The following is an 8931-nucleotide window of genomic DNA, read 5'->3' as shown; positions in this document are numbered from 1 at the left end:
ATTTACCCATAATGAAATTCTTTGGCTCGTGCTCCTCAGCTTTACATGAGCATATTGAAAATGTAAAGATATATTAAGAAGAAAATAACAGAAAATAGCAGTAATAATAATGATAAAGAGAAAAAAAAAGAAAAAAGTATTAAATATTTAGAGAATTTAAGTTGGTATTTACAGTTTTTGCAAAACTTGTGCAATGAGCATTTTAAGTGGCATTTGTTGAAGTGGCAGTGTGTAGAGTCCTGTAATCGTAGTGAGTGTGTAATGGTGTGTCTGGTAGTGCGGGTCTGGATGGTCCTGAACCACCTGTGATGACGTGGCCTGTAATGATCAGTCACTGTGATAAACAGAAACTAAAGTAAGCCTGTTAAATGGTGTAAAATGAAACAATACTTAATGTTTAATTAGTGTAAAATGTGATATAAGGTTGATGTTGTAATCAAAAGCACATTACATAGTCATGTAATCAGTGTTGGGAAGTATACTTTTAAAATGTATTCCACTACAGATTACATGCCTCAAAATGTATTTTGTAACGTACTCTGTTATGTAACTTCATAAGAGTAAAGTATTCTGAATACTGTAGATCACTTAATATATTGGCATGCTTTTTACAACTACGTGGATGCACTATTGCTGTGTGATTTATTACCATTACTGCAGGCTACTCGCCATACCAATACCAACTAGATTTTTAAATCTTAATATAAAATTAGTAACAGTAGGTTGACATTTGGTACGGCTGCACTTTTTGCAGTGACGTCATATAGAAAACGTTCTCCCGTGTGAACTTACAAAGTCCAGACTAGCAAAAACACTACAACTGGAAACCCAATATAAGGCCAGCAAAAACAATGTTATTTACACTGTGTAATCTGTTTCTGGATGTTTGTATAGCTAAATAAGCTAAGTGGCAACAAAGACATTTCTGTTCAGGGGCACGTACTGTACAGCAAGTTCAACCCAACCTGCATATCCTTTCCTTATCTGCCTTTACTTACACTAACACTGATAAGCAGTCACACAGAAGTGGTCATCAGCTCAAAAGGGCCAATGCACCAAAAACTATTAATATAAAAGGTACAATGCAGCAGCACAGGCCAATCACAAGCATGGACAGGTCCTCTTGAACCACAGTGACATATTCTACAAAAAAATATCAATCTGTAATATTGCAGATGCAGAGATCATAAAACTATGATGTTGCTTAAATTAAGGTATTCACAGCATTCAAGACAATTTTAACCTTTTTCTCAAATGAAAGCAGATAAAGAAAAAATACAAATATAATTAATATTGTTAAGTTAAAGACTTTGGTGCCCATTTTTAGGATTAAACAGACAAAGACAAATTAAGTTGCTTGAAACCAAGAGGGAAAACAGCAAGCAATTAAGTTTCTGTTAAGATCATATATTTCCTACATTCTTGTTGTTCAAGGACAGGTTACTTTGAACAAAACTTAAATTGTATCCTAATGTAAGTAATGTCTAGCTCCACAACTGTTTTAGCAGATTGATGAACAGACAGTCATGTTTGGACTTCCTGTCTGGTCTGGGCTTTGGTCAGACTACCTTACAGCAGGGGTGTCCAACTCCAGCCCTCGAGAACTACTGTCCTGCAGCTATAAATACATCCTTGTTTCAAAACACCTGAATCAAATGAATAGCTTGTTACCAGGCATTTGCCAAACTTGATGCAATACTGAAGAGGTAAACCATTTTATTCAGCTGTGTTGGGTTAGGGATGCATCTACAAGCTGCAGGAAAGTAGCTCTCAGGGACTGGAGTTGGACACCCCTGCTTTACAGTCTGCATGTTTGGTATGTTGGCACTGAGATTTTTTTCTGTGTTTGGACATCTTTTAAGTCTGAAAAAAGAAAGATTTCCTCATCACTCACATTGTCTGCATACAACATGACAGAAAGCCGTACACAGATCACTCCTCTCATATGTCAGAATCCCTGTCTCATAGACTAAGCATAACAGTTTGGTTTGTCATGTTCCCACAGAATTTATTTACTCCACTGTTTGATATGTTAGTGACTCAATATTAAAAAGATGCCAAAATAGAACCAGCATTTTCCAAGTGTTTTTAACATGTTAAAATCATTGAAACAGATGGACAACAAGTAGCTCACCCTCTGGCCAGCATTTGCTTTTAACCCTCCAAAGCAGGGGTGGAGAACTCCAGGCCTCAAGGGCCGGTGTCCAGTTTTAGATATCATTTAGATATTACATACTTAACCCCACTTAATCTTTCTTACTTTAGTTATGTCCTGAAGCACTAACTATACTGTTTGAACTGTATCTGCCATGTTTTACAGCTGGGAAAGTTTGTTTGGGAATTTTAAAACAACAGGATTCACAAGACAGCAATCAGAATCACATAACTGGTTTTACACTGCAATTAATTCTGAGATAAGGCAAGTGAAATCAAAATAGTTTTAAGCCTGATATTGAATTAACAAAACAGTTATTTAAAAAAGCAATAATAAAAATATCCAGCAACTGAAGGAAGAAAATAAACGGAAGTCTGAGTTTGAAGGCAGGTGAAAGTATTAAAACATTTTGTCATGGAAAAGAGTTCTGCAAACATTTTACCACATCTTTTTAGAACTTTGTTGTTTATTGTTTTTCATTGACATCAGTTAAGTTCCTTTTCCAAATATAAAAAACAAAAACAGGCTTCAGTGTGACGATAACATGCTACTAGTGACAAAATTTCCTTCATGTAATGCTAGGTACTTGTGGGTACTTGATGTGTCTATCAATGTATTCTTGGGTAAATTAAGTAGTCTGTCAGGGAGCCTCATTTTAAGTCTCAGTGATGAAGAGTCGATGTAGTGCAGAAACAAGACTACTTTGAGAACAGAATGTAGAAATGTTGAACTACTGCTGGCAACTACAATACTGTCAAATGTAGAGTTGTCATCTCTTAACTCTGCTAGAATATATCAGAGCGCTGTACAGGACACCTTCCATCAAACTTGGTTTTGATGGCTAAGATCACAAAAGGTAGTGAAAGGTGAAAAAAGCAAATGTTTAATGTTATGTGAGCCACGTGTTTTTACTTTAGAGGTATTGACTGAGTTTATTCAGTCTAAGTTGTGTTACTTTAATGTGAGGTGTAAAAACAAAAAGGTTTTTGTGCACCATAAAGAAGAAATTATAATAAGATTCCTACAGGATCTGAGTCTGATGCCTTTTTAGCTGCTGTTTCTTTTATCTGTTTAAATATTCATTTCTATTCCTTTTATTTCAGTTATTACATTATATCTAGTATAGTATGACAACGTCTAAGGCAGGACAGGCAGGAAAAAGGTGAAGAGGGGGAAGTTACAATTGGAAATGTTTGAAATACAGAGAAGACTGCTTCCATAATCATTTAAATACTGATGTTTTTCACTTATGCTGGATTGACATCACTTCACTAGGTGTTTTAGGATCATATATTAATTTTTATTTAATAAAATTGTTAAAAAAATTGTTTACAGCCAACTACAATTAGAATAACACAATGCATCTCAAATCTGCTGAATCAATTATGGTAGCATAAGAGTTGAGTCACCTCCCTGATACTGCAAACTGAGAGTGACAAAACCACCTGAAGCATGCACACTGTCAGGCAGAACTTTTTAGTTTTCCTCTGACGCACTTTTTCTTTTTGTTCTCATTCTGTCACTGTCATGAGTAGGTCTGGGCAATGCTCCAAAGCATTCATACGTAATGGCTCTGGTTGTGAATCAAACCCTAACCTATTGTTCCAAAGATGGTAATCTCTCCACTACACTGTCCAGCTATACTACTCAAGTGCCCCAAACAGCCTGAAGATACCAATGCCTCCTACTAGAACCTACGACCTATCACCGCAGCCACCCTACCTCTGGGTTGAATGGGTTCACCAGTTTAAGAACACTACAATATACTTCTTACTACAGAACTGTGAGAGATTTAGGAATTCCCTCATCTAGAAAACATCACAACATTACATAATTCATAGCAATCTAGTAATCCTCTGTGGATAAGGTCAAAAAACAAATGCAGAATACCCGTGTGATCTTTGGGCACTAATGAAAAGCAAATAGCAGGAGCAGAAATTACTGCATTGGCTCAGGGACACTTCTGACAGCTGTTGTAAGTGAACATTAACAAATGCAAGTTCTGTTTTGTATTTCTAGATCTTATTTTTTGGTTCCTATTCTCCTCATGTCGCTCCAGTCCCTGTGCTCTGTGCTCCTTCTGCTTCATGTCCCTTAGTGTGTGTGTGTAATTTCAGTCTGTGGGTTTCCTGTTTTACTTTGAAGGTCTGTGTCCCTTGTCTCGTCTTACCCAATTGTGTTCAGCTTTTGTCCCTCGTCTCTCTTCTCGATATGTTGCAGCTGTGTTTCCCTCCAGTCTCCCATTTCCTGATTTCTCCGTCATGTATTTTAGTCCTCTGACTTTCCCTGCTTGTTGTCACGTCTTACCCTTAAATGTTGTTTGTAGTATCTGTGCTCCTGTTTCCCCTTCTGTGTTGAGTCCTTCCACTTGGTTCCTCACTCCTGCCTGCCACACATCGAATCATGACACTTTGCTTCCCAGTCTGACCAGGCTAAAGCTATTACAAAAGCTATTGGGGTGTTTGTAGCTGAAGACACGAGGCCATATTCCCTTTTGTAAAACAAGGGGTTAAACATGAACAACCTAAAAAAGCTCGTCTGCCCAACAAATTTCTTCCATTGTTGTCCTAACTAAGATTTTCTAGAGCGCATAACAAAGATTATCAACTTTTGAGTAGATTTTTTTGAGTCAAGTTGGGAACCTGTGGGAAACCCCGTAGATGACTGGCACACTTGGTCTGTGCCAAGTTTGAACTGGACCAAACGAGCCTGAGCAGACCTGAGCTGTGTGATAGATAGTGGTTTGTCAATGTGTTCTGGGCTCAAAACCTGCCAAGAAAATTTGAAGAAACGTGGCCAAAGTTGGATGGAAATTACAATTTTTCGACCATTACGGATTTTACCTGGTCTGAAGTTGGACTGTATTTTTTGACCATTTTTCGGACAGGACAAGCTGCCGACTATTTGCCCTAGCAGGTAAGCTAACCAGATCTATTATTAGGATTTTCTACAAGCGCCTAGGCTGCATCCTCCTCAGGACCCAGGAGGGTGGAATGAGTAAAACACTGAAAAAAAAGGCAACCAATAACATATTTAAGTTATCTAAGTGACTTATATATCATGTTTAAGCTAGCGAAGGACCGCGGGGGGTGAAAATGATATGCCAGCCAGCCAGCTAGCTATCGAAGCCGGTGGTAACAGACGTCTCCGAAAACGTAGAAGCATTTTTGCAAATATGTGTTGTCTTATTAAACTGAGCAGATATTTGAAATTTACACAGCTACATTCTCGCCTGAAAATATCTTAAAAGTTTACTTTGTGACCCGAAAAGGGTAATAAAAGTAATATTAAAACTAAGTGGCTGCCGCCATTGTTGGAAACTAGAATCGGCTGGGCTGTGCTATGAATTCTGGCATAGGGTGGGCCACGAAGGATCCATCTGACCCATCCTTCAAAGCTGTGGAAAGTATTGTATTGTTTTGAGAGCCTTTTTGTTGGTGGAGTATTGATTTTATGTACAATTCCACGGGTAGACGCGATCTGTACGGTCCGACTTTGCACATGCGCAGTAAGGATCAGGGAGTCCGATCCGTAACTCGTTTTTTTTCTACATTATATTGAAATGTTTCATTATTGCAAACATTTTCTCTCAGGCGGAGAAAGGTCGTGGAGTGTCAGCCTATGGTGTCCAGTGTGTGTGTGTCCAGGAGAGATGACCTGGGCTGTTTTACTCTGTGGAGGTAAGACTGTCCTAATTTATTTATAATTTAATTATTATTCAAATTGGGCATGATTTATACTAGATTGACTATATTGAAGTAGTACAGTATTTGCTGGGGTAATGCATTGGCCAACTTTATTATATTGTGCTACTATTCCAGTCAAGACCCTTGCCAGTGTTACATTGAAATCCTTACCCTGAACTTTTCTTTACACAGAAAATGTGTAAAGAAATTTCTTTCAAGAAAGGAGTCCCCATGCTAAATCGAAATTGTGAAACAGAAAGGCAATCTCATAATTTTGACTTAGCATGTTTTTTTTTTTTTGTTTTCTTTTAGTGCTAGAAATAGGACTTCTATAGACTGAGATGGTTAGGGAAAGAATACTAAGGCAGGTCACAGAATCTGATTGGTCACAGATTTTGGTGCAACTTAGAACATAATATGTATTTGCATATTGATACTGGGTTTTGTGGAGGGTATTTCTATTCCTGTGCAAAATACGTATTCATGAGAGATTTTTGAAGTAGGTTTTGCTGTTGATAACACAGTCAGGCATATAACATGGTGCAGACTGTCCAAGACCGCTACCCAGGAATTTTCTGTGCTGAATAAATGACAATATTTTGGTGACTGTCTTGTTTAGATATCTGAAAAATTTCATTGGATCACAAGCAAAGACCTCCTGGGGACCTTCAATGCATCCCTTGACAAATTTGTGCCTGGCCTGCTGAAACTGTACCGGTCTAAGAAGGGAGCTCTTTGTGAGGAGATGGAAGACCTCCTGGATAAACTTGATGAACAGGTGAGTGAAGTGCTTCTTTATCTGACATTTTTAGAAGAGAGTATACTTTTCTCTTAACAGAAACTGAAAAAGATGTTGGCTTCAAACAAAACACATCAGTGGACATGTTAGTAAAAATTAATGTCATCAGTCATTGCTTTGTTCTTATTTGGCAGTATTTCTATTTAATTTGTAAATAGAAAGTAAAATTGTTAACATGATGTTGTTGTTGGGGGTTTTTTTTTTTAAGTTTTGCGTGTTGCTGGGTCTGACCTGTGCTTTATTTTCATTACTATGAGAGTTCTGATTTTGCATTGTGTATAGTACACCATGTTACTACACTAATTGAAATTCTTGTTTTCCACTGAATACTTTTTAGGCATCTGACATTGTGTCCCACTGGCACTGAGAGGCCTGCCCATTTTCCTCAGAGAGGATGCAACAGAGGTTTTGCTGAAGTGCTTAGTAAGTACAAAAAAGTAATGCAAGTAAAACTAATTGCTATGAGATGTTTTTAAAGGATGAGTTAATCCAAAATGGAAATGTACACTTCCTCAGTGCAGTCCAGATAATTTTATAGTGGGGATTGCAGTTGTCATAACTCTCACTCCTTTTTTTTCTGCTGGGCAGCAGCTGGGCATTGTTAGTGGATGTTCCATAGCAGAAAATATTTTTGTACAAAACTCACAAGGTGGCATTAATTAAAGGAAAATAAGCTTTTTCTTCTTAAAACCTCTGAGTCAAACGACCAGCATGGTATAGAGGTTAAAGTTAAAATCTTTAGACATTTGTTTTGTCTTTAGTTTTTCTTAGCTTTCAATAATTCATATTTTACTTTTCTTCAGGACACTGACATTTTGGAACCAGTGTTAAACGGTGTATCAGTTGCCATCCTCACCATCCTGCAAGATGACGATGCCGATACGTCTGTGCGAGAACATGCAGTTGTGTTGGAAGGAGACATCGTGCTACATAACATTCCAGACCGCTCAACTGTCTTGGCATACCTCTTTGGCCTTCTGTATGCCCTCAGCATTGATTATCCAAAGCAGATGAGTTATACCTTTGAAGCAATTGAGGCCATCTTATTTTGACCTGGTCGGACAACATGAAGGTGAAGTGGATAAATCATTATTCGAAATGTAAATTTTAGTCAGATGAATCTGTATTGTTGAGAATATATGGTGAAAATTTGTCTTGTAGTATTTTAAAAGATTTGTTATAGTGTTTTCCACTTCACATGAAGCATAGAACTGGTGTTTTACCTGTTAGTTTCCTCTTCATTGATGGTAACATTTCTAATAACTTTTAACTTTCATAGTTCATCATAGTAAGCCCATGTAAAATGTCAATGTCTGGGTACATAGGCAATCGTTTGTGGAATTACCCTATTTAAGGTGCAATAGTTATGTTCAGCTTTTACAAGACGGTCAGGGTATGTGCGTGAATTATTAAGTTGCTGGACACTTTTCTTTTTTGGTTCTGGACTCTGGAATTTTAACGTCTCTGCTGGGGTGCTCAAAGCACCCAAAAGAAACTGGCAACACGTTTGTTTGTTTGTTATTTATTTTTTAACAGAAATTCACCCTACTGCCCATGACATTCTGAAATGTACTGAAAGCACTGTTGAACAAAATAAATAAGCTTTTAGATAACATTGAATTGTGCTTTGTTTTATTCTATATCTATTTATTGAATGTTTTTTCAAGTATAATAACAGCATACATTTTCCTTTGTTTATATAAGTACATTTTCAACTCGCTGGAGTAAGAATTGTATGATTACTCAACAAGAATATCCTTGCTTGGTAAAGGCAGAAAAACATGGCATTGAAACCAGAATTTCTTCGTTAGACTTCCAGGATTATCCTAATTAGGTGAACAAGAAGAACCAAGTTGGCAGAACTTGTAAATCTTAGTTAAGTCAACAACAGTTGTAAAAGTTGAGAAAACTCAAAAATCTCTTGCATCATGTTGCCTTAAAATGTTACGTTTTCTCAACTTTTTCTTTTTTACAGTGTACAGCTATACAGAAATGTGAACTATGCAAGTTATAAACAGTTGTAGAATTAAAATTATTGTATGTACAGAATGATTATTTATACAGAATTGTATAGTAATGCAGTTAAGATAAGTGAGATATGTGGATAATTTCTACAGAGGCTATATAAAGTGCTATCACCCATAAAATACAATAAAAACACTAAAATGTAATGAAATAAATAAAGAAAATACCTAAAGTGCCAATAAGAATAGTATGAGCAAACATTTACATATCTTTCCACACACATGCTTCAGTCATTTAAAGATTTTTTTTTGTAGCAGCATTCAGCA

General features: G+C 36.9%; 1 long non-coding RNA gene across 1 annotated transcript; it reads left to right on the top strand.

Moving 5' to 3' along the window:
* The first annotated feature begins 4991 nt into the window (after nt 1-4991).
* LOC148103940 (uncharacterized) lies at nt 4992-8224 on the top strand. Its single transcript, XR_015718635.1, has 5 exons — nt 4992-5071; nt 5749-5835; nt 6461-6619; nt 6978-7063; nt 7444-8224. It is a non-coding gene; the product is annotated as an uncharacterized LOC148103940 (long non-coding RNA).
* Nucleotides 8225-8931: the final 707 nt, after the last annotated feature.

This window comes from Neolamprologus brichardi, chromosome 3, assembly GCF_056152115.1.
Source record: "Neolamprologus brichardi isolate AB-2024 chromosome 3, ASM5615211v1, whole genome shotgun sequence".
NCBI classification, from domain to species: Eukaryota; Metazoa; Chordata; class Actinopteri; order Cichliformes; family Cichlidae; genus Neolamprologus; species Neolamprologus brichardi.
The sequence above is the reverse complement of the archived record's forward strand: the minus strand, read 5'-3'. Positions and strand labels throughout refer to the sequence as shown.